We start from the raw sequence: 11653 nt of genomic DNA on the forward strand, positions 1-11653 counted from the left end.
CTTTTTGAATGTTGTTGCATCTGTACTTATCCAAGCAATGGAGGGTATTCTATCATATGCCAGACTTATGTCTGGACAAGTTATTGGAAGATAGGAGTTGAATTCCTTATCATTTAACTCCCAGCCTCTGGACTCCAACCTATAAATATTTTCTAATCAACCTGTTCAGAGATGCTCTTACACATCTCTGGAGCAGATTGTACCTAAAACCAACCTCGCTACCACTGTGCCCTACAAGTCTAACTTGTATAATTGTTTCAATTAGTTTTCTGGTTAATGCTGAACTCCAGGATATTGATGATGGGGAAATTCAGCAAGGATAATGTAATTAAACAATAAGGAAAGATGGTAGGATTGTTTCTCATTGGGGTTGGTTATTATCTAGAATTTGTGTGGCATGAATTTATCAACTCAATCCTGAATGATATCCAAGTCTTGTGGCATGCAAGCACAGTGTCTGTAGATGGTTTCGCACCTTGTCCAATCATCAGGGAACATCTCATCTCCACTTCAAGTCACATCGAATGAAGTGAAAATCATTTATGAATGAGCTGAAAATTCTTGGGACACTACCCTGAGGAATTTCCACAGTGATGCTCTAGAATTGGAATGATTGACTTTCAATAAGCGCATCTGGCTCCCTTTGTGCTAGTTATGATTTCTTTGAATCCTGTTGACTTAATTTTTTCTTGAGTTGCTTGAAGTCCTTCAGTCAAATGCTACCCTGTTATTGGACAATCATTATCACATCACCTCGAGCATTTAGCCCTTTTGTTCACCTTGGACTAAGGCTATAATGCAGTTCCCCTTTAAAGTCAAACTTTTTTTTCCTATCTTTTTGACTTCCAAAATGATAAGCTTCCCCTTAAAAGATTGCAGCTGTTTTAATTGTGAGAACAATCCTGGATAAACCATTTGGAAAACTGTGCATTTGTAACACTTAATGACAGTGAATAACCGTGAGCTCCTGATGATTTGTCACTGCTGGTTTTGTTTGTACTCTCCTAGCTATAAGATCCCTGCACCAACCATCTTGGAATGAGTGACCTCCTCTGAATTATCTAATCATTTTGTATCTATTCTTTTGCTCACAACTACACAAGTTGCAGAGAAGCACCTTCTTCCAGTTTGCAACAAGTAAGACACATTCTTAATAAAACACAATACTTTGTGTATCTATTAGAAGCCTTTATCATTTAAAAAATGCACCAAGGTGCTTTAACTGAAATACAGGAGAAAGTGAGGTCTGCAGATGCTGGAGATCAGAGCTGGAAATGTGTTGCTGGAAAAGCGCAGCAGGTCAGGCAGCATCCAGGGAACAGGAGAATCGACGTTTCGGGCATAAGCCCTTCTTCTTTCCTGAAGAAGGGCTTATGCCCGAAACGTCGATTCTCCTGTTCCCTGGATGCTGCCTGACCTGCTGCGCTTTTCCAGCAACACATTTCCAACCCCGTAACTGAAATACAATCAGACAGCAGTGGATGCTGTTGTATAGGTTTCCTTTGTTGTGTTAACTTATTTAAAAAAGTAACTGCTTACTGATATTGTTGTGAGTTGTGATGTTCATCTGCCTCAGAATTTCATTGAAATTGTTGAGTCAGACATGTAGCATACTTGCCTCTGAATCAGAAGGTTTTGGGTTGAAGTTCCACTCCAGCAAATGAGCTCAAACAGCAAAGTTGTTACTCTAGTGCAAATCTGCACTGTTCTGCCATGGTTGATATCTTTCAAACAGGGTATTAAATCAAGGCATGCCTCATCTCTTTGGTGCATGCAAAAGATTCTATTTTGAAGAAGAGCAGAGGAATGGCCTGACCATTATTCATCCCTCCATCAACCACAACAAAATAGAATCTCTACTCACTGTCACATTGCTAGTTGTGAGAGTTCACTATGCCTACTTTGGCTGCCTACAGTACAACGGTGACTACACTTCAAAAGTACTTAATTGCTTAAAGGTCAGCATGATGGCTCAATGGTTAGCACTGCTGCCTCACAGCACCAGGGACCCAGATTCAATTTCAGCCTGAGGCGACTGTGTGGGGTTTGCATATTCTCGCTGTGTCTGCATGGGTTTCCTCTGGGTGCTCTGGTTTCCTCCCATAGTCTGAAGATATGCAGGTTAGGCCATGGTAACTTGCTCTTGGTGGTAGGTGCATTAGTCAGAGCGAAACGGGTCTGGGTGGGTCACTCTTCGAAGGGTTGGTGTGGACTTGTTGGACCAAATGGCCTGGTTCCACACTGTAGGGAATCTAATCTAATCCTTAAATGCTTTGCGACATCAGGTAGTCTCAAAGGAGGTTATGTAAGTGCAAGATTTTGTTTCTCTACCCATAGTAATAGCTGCTTTTGGAAATTGTGCTGGGCAGAATAGGCAGCAGCAAATACAATGCTAACAGGCATGTAAGGTTCTTCTTGGCCAATCTCCAACTCAACATATGAAAGAAGAAAATGCTAGAAAAACTGAGTGTGTTGGTAGGGTTGCCAAAGGTGATTAAATCTGTTCATGGTGTTTTTATCACGTGATGCTCCATCAACATATCAGTGCCTGTGATATACTGTGTCTTACACGAGTTGGTCAATTGACTGTCAATCATATTGTACATTTTTAACCAATTTTATTTCCAATATTTTCATATCTGGTAAAGCAAAATACCCAAACAAAATTTCTTCTTCATGTGCTTTAACTTAAAACTGCATTTAGCGATACTGTTCTGGAATATGTCGAGGCTGTAGATGACTTCATGTACATTGTCTCTGAGGCTCTTTGCTCCTTATCACTAAATAAAGTTCTTCACCTCCTGATGTACTGTGAAACCTCCTTATTCACAAAGAACCTGAAAACCATAGAGTTTCTTCACAGCACAGGAAGAGGCCCTTCAGCATATTGATTCTGTGCTGGTCATCAAACATCCAACTGTTCTGATCCCATTTTTTTAGCACTTGGCCTATAGCCTTCAATGCTATGGTATTTTAAATATTCATCTAAATAGTTCAAAAATATCTTGATTTCAACCTCTATTGGCCTCTCAGGCAGTAGTCTAAGATGCCCACTTAGTGAAGACATTTTCCTCAAATCTCCTCTCATATCCCTGCTCCTTACTTTAAAACTGTGCCCATGGGTTATTGATCCTTATACTCAAGGGAAAATTGTCTATCAACTCTGTCCATGCCCCTCAAAACTTTGTACACCTCAGTTAGATCCTACCTCAGCATGCATTGCTTTAAGGAAAGCGACTCAGAATGCCTAGTCTCTCTTCATTGCTGAATCGTTCCAGCATAGGTAACATCTTGCTGAATCTCTTCTGCACCTTCTCTAATGCAGTCACATCCTTCCTATAGAGTGTTGATCAAAACTGAACACAGTATTCTAGCTGTGGCCTAACTAACATTATATAACCTCCTCGCATTTATATTCAATGCATTGACTATTAAAGTATACTAGTTGCCATCTGTAGTGATTGGAACCAGGAGTTTCTGGGAGTAATTGAGGATTCACAGCGGAGATTCATCCCGAAAAAGAAGAAGCATGGTGCAGTGAGGATGACGCAACCATGGCTGGCTAGGGAAGTCAGGGACAGCATAAAAGCAAAACAGAAAGCATACACAGAGGAACTTCGAATACTCGAAGACAACAGACAGGCAGTATTTTGTTCGGTTAAACGAATTCTGGATAATCGAATGCCGGATAACATAGTTTAGTCAAGAATTGGGACTTGCAATCTTGCCGGGTAATCCGAAACTAGGATAATTGAATGCCAGATAACCTAGGTTCCTCTTCAATGTGGTGAAGGGCAGTAGGAAATCAGAGGATTGGGAAGCTTTCAAAGACCAACAGAGTGTAACAAAGTTTGTGCGAAGATTTGTAGATCGGGTGCTCGTTGTTGTGGTTCTGTTCGCCGAGCTGGAAGTTTTTGTTGCAAACGTTTCGTCCCCTGGCTAGGCGACATCATCAGTGCTTGGGAGCCTCCTGCGAAGCGCTTCTTTGATGTTTCCTCCGGTGTTTATAGTGGTCTGTCCCTGCCGCTTCCGGTTGTCAGTTTCAGCTGTCCGCTGTAGTGGTTGGTATATTGGGTCCAGGTCGACGTGTTTTGTTGATGGAGTTTGTGGATGAATGCCATGCCTCTAGGAATTCCCTGGAAACACGTCGACCTGGACCCAATATACCAACCACTACAGCGGACAGCTGAAACTGACAACCGGAAGCGGCAGGGACAGACCACTATAAACACCGGAGGAAACATCAAAGAAGCGCTTCGCAGGAGGCTCCCAAGCACTGATGATGTCGCCTAGCCAGGGGACGAAACATTTGCAACAAAAACTTCCAACTCGGCGAACAGAACCACAACAACAGAGTGTAACAAAAAAAGAAATAAGGACGGAGGATATTAAATATGAGGGTAAGCTAGCCAGTAATATCAAGGATGAATAGGAAGGGTTTAGAGGGATATGGGCTAAGTGAGGGCAACTATAACTGTATGACTATAAGACTAAAAAAATTTCTTTAGATATATATAGGGCAAAAGAGAGGCAAAAGTGGACATTCATCCACTGATAAATGATGCTGGAGAGATAATAAAGGGGAACAAGGAAATGGCTGAGGAACTGAATAATTACTTCATGTCAATCTTCATGATGGAAGGCACAGGTAATATCCCAAAAGTTCAAGAGAGTGAGGGGGCAGAGCTGAGTATGGTGGCCATTACTACAGAGAAGGTGCTAGAAAAACTGAAAGGTCTGAAGTTGGATAAATTACCTAGACCAGATGGATTTCACCCCAGAGCTCTAAGGAAGATAGCTGAAGAGATGGTGAAGGTGTTAGTGGTGGTCTTTCAGGAATCACTAGAGTTAGGAAGGGTCCAAGAGAACTGGAAAATCACCAACATGACACTCCTGTTTAAAAAGGGAGTAAGGCAAAATAGGGAAAATTACAGACTGATCAGCTTAACCTCAGTCGTGGCAGAACTGGGAATCCATTGTGAAGGATGAGATTCCTGAATACTTAGAAGTGTACAGTAGAATAGGGCAAAGTCAGCATGGTTTCATCAAGGAGAGGTCATGTCTGACAAATCTGCTGAGGCTACTGTGTGAGATCAGGCCCTTGGAGTCAGAGGCAAGGTGCTAGCAGAGATAGAAGATTGACTGTCTAGCAGAAAGCAGAGATTGGGGATAAAAGAGTCCTTCTCAGGATGGCAGCTGGTGACAAGTGGTGTTCTGCAAGGTTCAGTGTTGAAGCCTCAACTTCTGACTTTATACAACAATAATCTAGATGAAGAAAGTGAGGGCATTCTCGCTAGGTTTGCAGATGATACAAAGATAGGTAGAGAGACAGGTGGCATTGAGGAGGTGGAGAGGCTGCACAAGGATTATTCAGGTTAGGAGAGTGGACAAAGAAATGGCAGATGGAGTACAACGCAGGAAAGTGTGAGATCATGCACTTTGGGAGGAAGAATAGAAGCATGGGCTACTTTCTAAATGGGGAGAAAATTCAGAAATCTGATCTGCAAAGAGACTTGAGAGTTCTAGTTTAGGATTCTCTCAAGGTAAACTTGCAGGTTGAGTCGTAGTTAAGAGGACTAATGCAATTATGACATTTATTTTGAGAGGATTTGAATATAAAAGCAGGAATGTACTTCTGAGGCTGTATAAAGCTCTGGTCAGGCAACATTTGATGTATTGTGCACAGTTTTGGGCCCCATATCTCAGGAAAGATGTACTGACCCTGGAGCGTTATTAGAGGAGGTTCACAAAGAAGGTCCCCAGAATGAAAAGCTTAACATACGAGGAATGTTTGAGGACTCTGGGTCTATATTTAATGAAGTTTAGCAGGATGACGGGAGACCTAATTGAAACATACACATAGATTTGGGCGGCATGGTGGCTCACTGTTTAGCACTACTGCTTCACAGCACCAGGGTCCCAGGTTCGATTCCAGCCTCAGGTGACTGTCTGTGTGGAGTTTGCACATTCTTCCCGTGTCTGCGTGGGTTTCCTCTGGGTGCTCCGGTTTCCTCCCACAGTCCAAAGATGTGCTGGCCAGGTGAATCGGCCATGCTAAATTGCCCATAGTGTTAGGTGCATTAGTTAGAGGGAAATGGGTCTGGGTGGGTTACTCTTCGGAAGGGTGGTGTGGACATGTTGGGCTGAAGGGGCTATTTTCACACTGTAGGGAATCTAATCTAATCTAATCTAATCTCATACAGAATACTGAATGGCCTGGACAGAGTGGATGTTGGGAAGATGTTTCCATTGGTAGGAAAGACTTGTACATGAGGGCACAACCTTCGAGTAAAGGGAATACCTTTGAGAACTGAGATAAAGAGAAACTTCTTCAGCCAGAGAGTGGTGAATCTATGGAACTCATTAACACAGAAAGCTCTGGAGGCCACGTCATTGAATATATTTAAGACTAAGATGGATAGGTTCTTGAGTATCAAGGGGACGAAGGGTTATGGGGAGAAAATGGGAGAATGGGGTTGAGAAGCTTATCATCCATGATTTGTTATGGACCAGGCAAGACCCCCTCAAAATATTTCAAGAAAGTTGCCCAGGCCCTAATGTTGCTAGTTGTTTTAAGCAGGTGTAACACAGAGATTCCAGAATGGATGCAGTTGGTCAAACCACTTTGTTTTATACAAAACAGAATTTATTTACAAGATTACCGAATGAAACACAAACAAACGAGAACAGAATACAGAATACAGAATAATTTAGCCTAACAGAAAATCCAACAGATTATCCCAACTTTAGGATGCTGTTCCAAATACTTGCAACAATCCCCATAAACACCCCTTGGCACCAAAGGTAAACTCAAACACACTGTCCTACACGAGAGAAGTTAGAGAGAGAGAGAGAGAGTACCAGCCTAGATCTACTTCTTTGGGTTCAGCTGCTTCAATACACTACTGCCAAAAACCAATCCAAACCAGAGAATAGCTGAGCTGGGAGAACTGGCCACTCCCCTTTCATTGTATAAGTGTTTTTGTATTAAACTTAGAAGCCTTTTGCTTGGCGTAGTATCTGTTAGTTAAAATCAAATTGGCCGTAAAACCCTTCAACATAGACTTTTCAGAGTCTTTTACAACCTTTCTGAAAAAAGTCCGAAAGAGAGCATACCCTTGTTAAAGGAGCAGCATTGTCACATATTGAATGGCACAGCAGACCCAATGGGCTGAATGGACTAATTTCTGGTCCTAAGTCTTATGGTCTTATGGAACGTGGCGGACCTTGTCTTTTGCGAGGTCCTTGATTGAGGTTGTTAACCTGGTCCAATCAGGAAAGCCTTGGCTAACCAATGTAACCAGCAAATGAGAATCTCCTCAGTTGAGGACTGACTCTGAGCTGGCTGGCCACAGCCAGTATGCTGTGCAGTAGGAAATAAAGGGTGACTTGGTGACAGGACACCAGTCTCCATGCAATCGTTTCACCTTCTATCTACCTTTCCACATGTCCTGCTACTTTCAAGGATCTATGAAGATGTACACTACAGTCCCTCTGATCCTCTGTACATGATTAGATTAGATTTCCTACAGTATGGAAACAGGGCCTTCAGCCCAACAAGTCCACACCAACCCTCCGAAGAGTAACCCACCCAGACCCATTTCTGTCTGACTAATGCACCTAACTCAATTTAACTTGGCCAATTCAGCTGATCTGCACATCTTTGGACTGTGGGAGGGAACCAGAGCACTCGGAGAAAACCCACGCAGGCACAAGGAGAATGTACAAACTCTACACAGTCGCCCAAGGCTGGAATCAAATCCAGGCCCCTGGCTCTGTGAGGCAGCAGTGCTAACCACTGAGCCACCATGCCATCCTGATGCTATAGTAGCATTTCTAGCGTGCTACTATATAATGTGTACTCCCTTGCCTTGTTAGTTTTCCCAACATTGATAACCTCACATATGTCAAGATTTAAGTCATTCGCCACTGTTCAGCCCAATGTCCCTCCTCAATGTACATCTACAAAGTGTGTAATAAAAGGTAGTTCTCTAGTGTGTAAAACCTCTCCCATCACATGTTCGTTCTAACCTGGTGTCTCCATTCTTATTGATGTCTTAATTGTGTAAATCAGTCTAAAGCAAAGCCTTGTAATATTTTTAATCTTTGATGAATGCAGTAATAGTTCAGAGATATTAACAATACAAAGCCTTTCATTGTTTGTTTATTTTCAATCTCATTGTACCACAGAAATGATAAAGAACAGCAATATCCTGGAGATTGACTCTTCAACTCCTGGAGATTTTCAGACCAATCCTGAAAGACTGGCTACCCCACCTGCAGGTTCGGGAAGCACCTGTAGAAACAGAAATTGTGTTAGCATTTCAGGACAATCGTCTTTTGTGAGAAGTCATTTACCCGTAAGTGCTGAAATTTCCTTTCACGGTTTCAAAATGTGCACAATTATTTCTTCCACTTGATGCCCACAAAAAAACAAACATCCTGAACAGCAAGTCTCATGGGATTGCAGACCACTGATGCAAAAAAGAAAAAATTCTAAACATCAGGAAGCCAAGTTATTAATGCGAAATGGTGAAATTTCATGGTTAATGCATAGACAGGTTAATTGTTTCGAATACGGGTGATTTTTCAGAATCACCAGACTCCCAATTCACAGATTCCAAGCAAATAAACAAACAATGGAAGGCAATGATCAGTTAATATTGCTGGACTCATCAAGGGTTAATAACAATATAAGGTTTTGTTTCAATGAGCAGACTGATATCAGCAACAATAACAATGCATTTGCATTACTTGCACTGTTAGATTAGAGAATGTCAAACTATACCCATTACAAGCATCGGATAGGTCAAGCAGGGTGCACTAAGTAATAGCCTAAGGGTAACAATTCTAAATAATTATACAGAGCGAAGGTACATCTAGATTAAATATGTGAAGTATGATAAAGCAGCCTGACCCTGAAGGGAATTGAGTGTGATAAAAGGTTTCTGCAATAAAAGAATGCGCTTGATCCCCTAGCCTGTACTAAACTCAATCATTTTGTTAAGAGCCCCTCTATGGATGCATCAACATGAAAAAAAAATACAAAGAGGTCAATTTTCATCTGTGTTCCATTTAGGCTGGAAAATGGAAAGAATTATGGATTACATTTTTTTTCAAATCTTGCTCAATGGCAGCCCAAAGCCCGTTTTCTTTTCCATGAGACCGCTATATGTAAGGTCAACCTAAAAGTGATGGGAACCTTATTTATCAGACCTTAATCCAATTTTAAAATTTCCCCAAGTGTACCTTATCCCACTAGAACTAAGCATTGAGTAGGAAAATCAATAGCCTGGTGCAAAGGTTGATATCCAGACCGGCACTAAAACGTTTGTGGTCACACAGCCTACCTTTTGGGTCCTTTCTCCCTAAGCAGCCACCCAATAAATTGCTGACTTCAACTGCAGATCTGCAGACACCCACCTGATAGCGTTCCTTCTCCACAAACAAGTCACCTGGTTGAAGTCACACAGATATGTAGACAATGCCAAGCCATGCAAATGGTTCAGGCTTTCCGCCAGTGTGCCATCAGACAGAGGGCAACCATCCTTGCACTAGCCACCTGCTCAAATTGCACCATGGTTTAAAATGGCTTTTGTAGAGTCTGAGCTAAGGAAATGGATTTTCCAATTATCATTTGAATCCTGCAGGCTTGAAAGCATCACTGCCTTCACGAGCAGTGAAAGCACGTCAGATTGCAAAGCTGGTGATGAACGATGTGCAGGCTGGGTACGTGGCATTAAATTAACTGAAGCATTACCATACACATTAAAGAGACAGCAATACCATTCATGAGCCCTCAAAGCACTTTGGTCGAAAACTAGAGAAAATTAAAATGCCATTAGCTCCTGAATAAATCTTTGTAACTTCCAATTGCCTTATTGCTTGTTTATTATTATTTTTGATGTTATTTATTTGCTTCTGGTAGTTCATTAACTGTTCCCTTGCAGAAGACTAAGGAGCAGACTATTAAGTATTATTACATGGTTTATAGTGTTCATTAAAACCTAAGTAAAGTTGATAATTAAGAAGGTCCTCAAGTAGCTTTGTGGTTAAATACACTGCAGCTGATCCATATGTGTGACATGTGCTGACATACATGCATAATGCAAACTGCTGAAATTCATCGCAGGTACTAAAACAGAATGGACAGTTGAATCAAAGCAGGCAACCATAAAGTATAAAATATATAACATTGCTACAATGTAAATTAAATTTAATGCAGACAATGTCAAAATCCTACACAAAGGAACAAAATTTAACATGATATAAATACTGCATGAACTAGGTTGCCAAAGCTAAAAGGCAAACCGAGAGAGAAATTCAGATTTCCTGCAGCCACATCAGCAATTTAGGCTGTCAATATAGCCGTCCAGAGCCTGATCCTGCCATTGATAATTTCCTCAATTGTTTCCTGCACTTATATATAGAAAACATTGCAATGAGTAATCAGAACAATCACCAAAGTTCTGATAATTCCTCGTATAGGTCAACTAGGTAGCATTTCTAAGCTCTAAAATGCTTTTTGAAAAACACAAATCTAAAATATGGTACGCCTCAAATGCTGTTTCTGCATAGGGCTGATCCCTTTGCACTGCAATGGGTTAGCTCTCCTTCTGTTAAAACAGGACCTGAATTTGAGAAGAGAAATTTAACTGAGTGTTCACTGGACCTGTCCTCCAGCCTCAAACTGATCCTTGTTTATTAATGTGATCTTGAAAAAAGGTTTAAAGTATGTTTTGCAAAATCATGATCACAATTATGTGTAGTTGGAGGACCAAAGCGACAGAAACAAAAAATCACTTGTTATTGATGAAGGCTAATGGTAGGGAGCCATCAAAGTCACAAGAGATTATGGAATGTCATAGTGTTATTGTAAATTACTTCATTCATACTTTCCTATTTCTCATGCACTAATCATGGATGCCAACAACAAGTATATGCTCTTGTAATAGCCCAAGTCTTCAGGAGAATATTGCCCTAATAATAACTTTATGCTTACAAGTGTTGGCTCAGGTCAGAGATATTGTAGGCAGTTGAATAAGAAACCATTCACAGACTACATAGAAAATCAGATAACTCATGTAAAGCCATAAAAAAGCAACCTCCATTACATCTTACTTCATCTTTGTTAATAACTAAACCTGTGACTGTGAGCTAGAACTGTGAGAGGGTGAGATGGTGGTGTTTGATGATGCTATCAGATATGTGATCCATAGGCCCAGGCTAATGGTGCAGGGATCACAGGGTCAAATCCCACCGTGGCAGTTAGTGGAATTTAAATTCATTCAATAATATCTGGAAATGAAAGCTAGTCTTCAACTATGAAACTACCTGGTTTACTGATGACTTTGTGCAAGTAGGTTTGTTATTCTTACCTGATCTGACCTCGGTGTAATTTCAAACCCACAGCAAGATGGCTGCCTCTTAAGTGTTAGAACATAGAACATAGAACAATACAGCACAGAACAGGCCCTTCGGCCCACGATGTTGTGCCGAACATTTGTCCTAGCTTAAGCACCCATCCATGTACCTATCCAATTGCCGCTTAAAGGTCACCAAAGATTCTGACTCTACCACTCCCACAGGCAGCGCATTCCATGCCCCCACCACTCTCTGGGTAAAGAACCCACCCCTGACATCTCCCCTATAC

At 41.4% G+C, this 11653-nt stretch overlaps 1 long non-coding RNA gene across 2 annotated transcripts in view; it reads right to left on the bottom strand.

Annotated features, from left to right (window-relative positions):
- Positions 1-8148: 8148 nt before the first annotated feature.
- The window catches only part of LOC122550313, a 33172-nt gene continuing 29667 nt past the window's right edge, over positions 8149-11653 (bottom strand). The window contains exons 1-2 of one of the 2 annotated variants that reach the window (XR_006311815.1): positions 9424-9700; positions 8149-8296 (exon numbers count right to left, since the gene is read on the bottom strand). This is a non-coding gene — a long non-coding RNA (uncharacterized LOC122550313). Of the gene's footprint in view, positions 8297-9423; positions 9701-11653 lie in introns of those variants that run through there. The other variant, XR_006311814.1, reaches the window with a different exon arrangement.

This window comes from Chiloscyllium plagiosum, chromosome 5, assembly GCF_004010195.1.
Source record: "Chiloscyllium plagiosum isolate BGI_BamShark_2017 chromosome 5, ASM401019v2, whole genome shotgun sequence".
Taxonomy (NCBI): Eukaryota; Metazoa; Chordata; class Chondrichthyes; order Orectolobiformes; family Hemiscylliidae; genus Chiloscyllium; species Chiloscyllium plagiosum.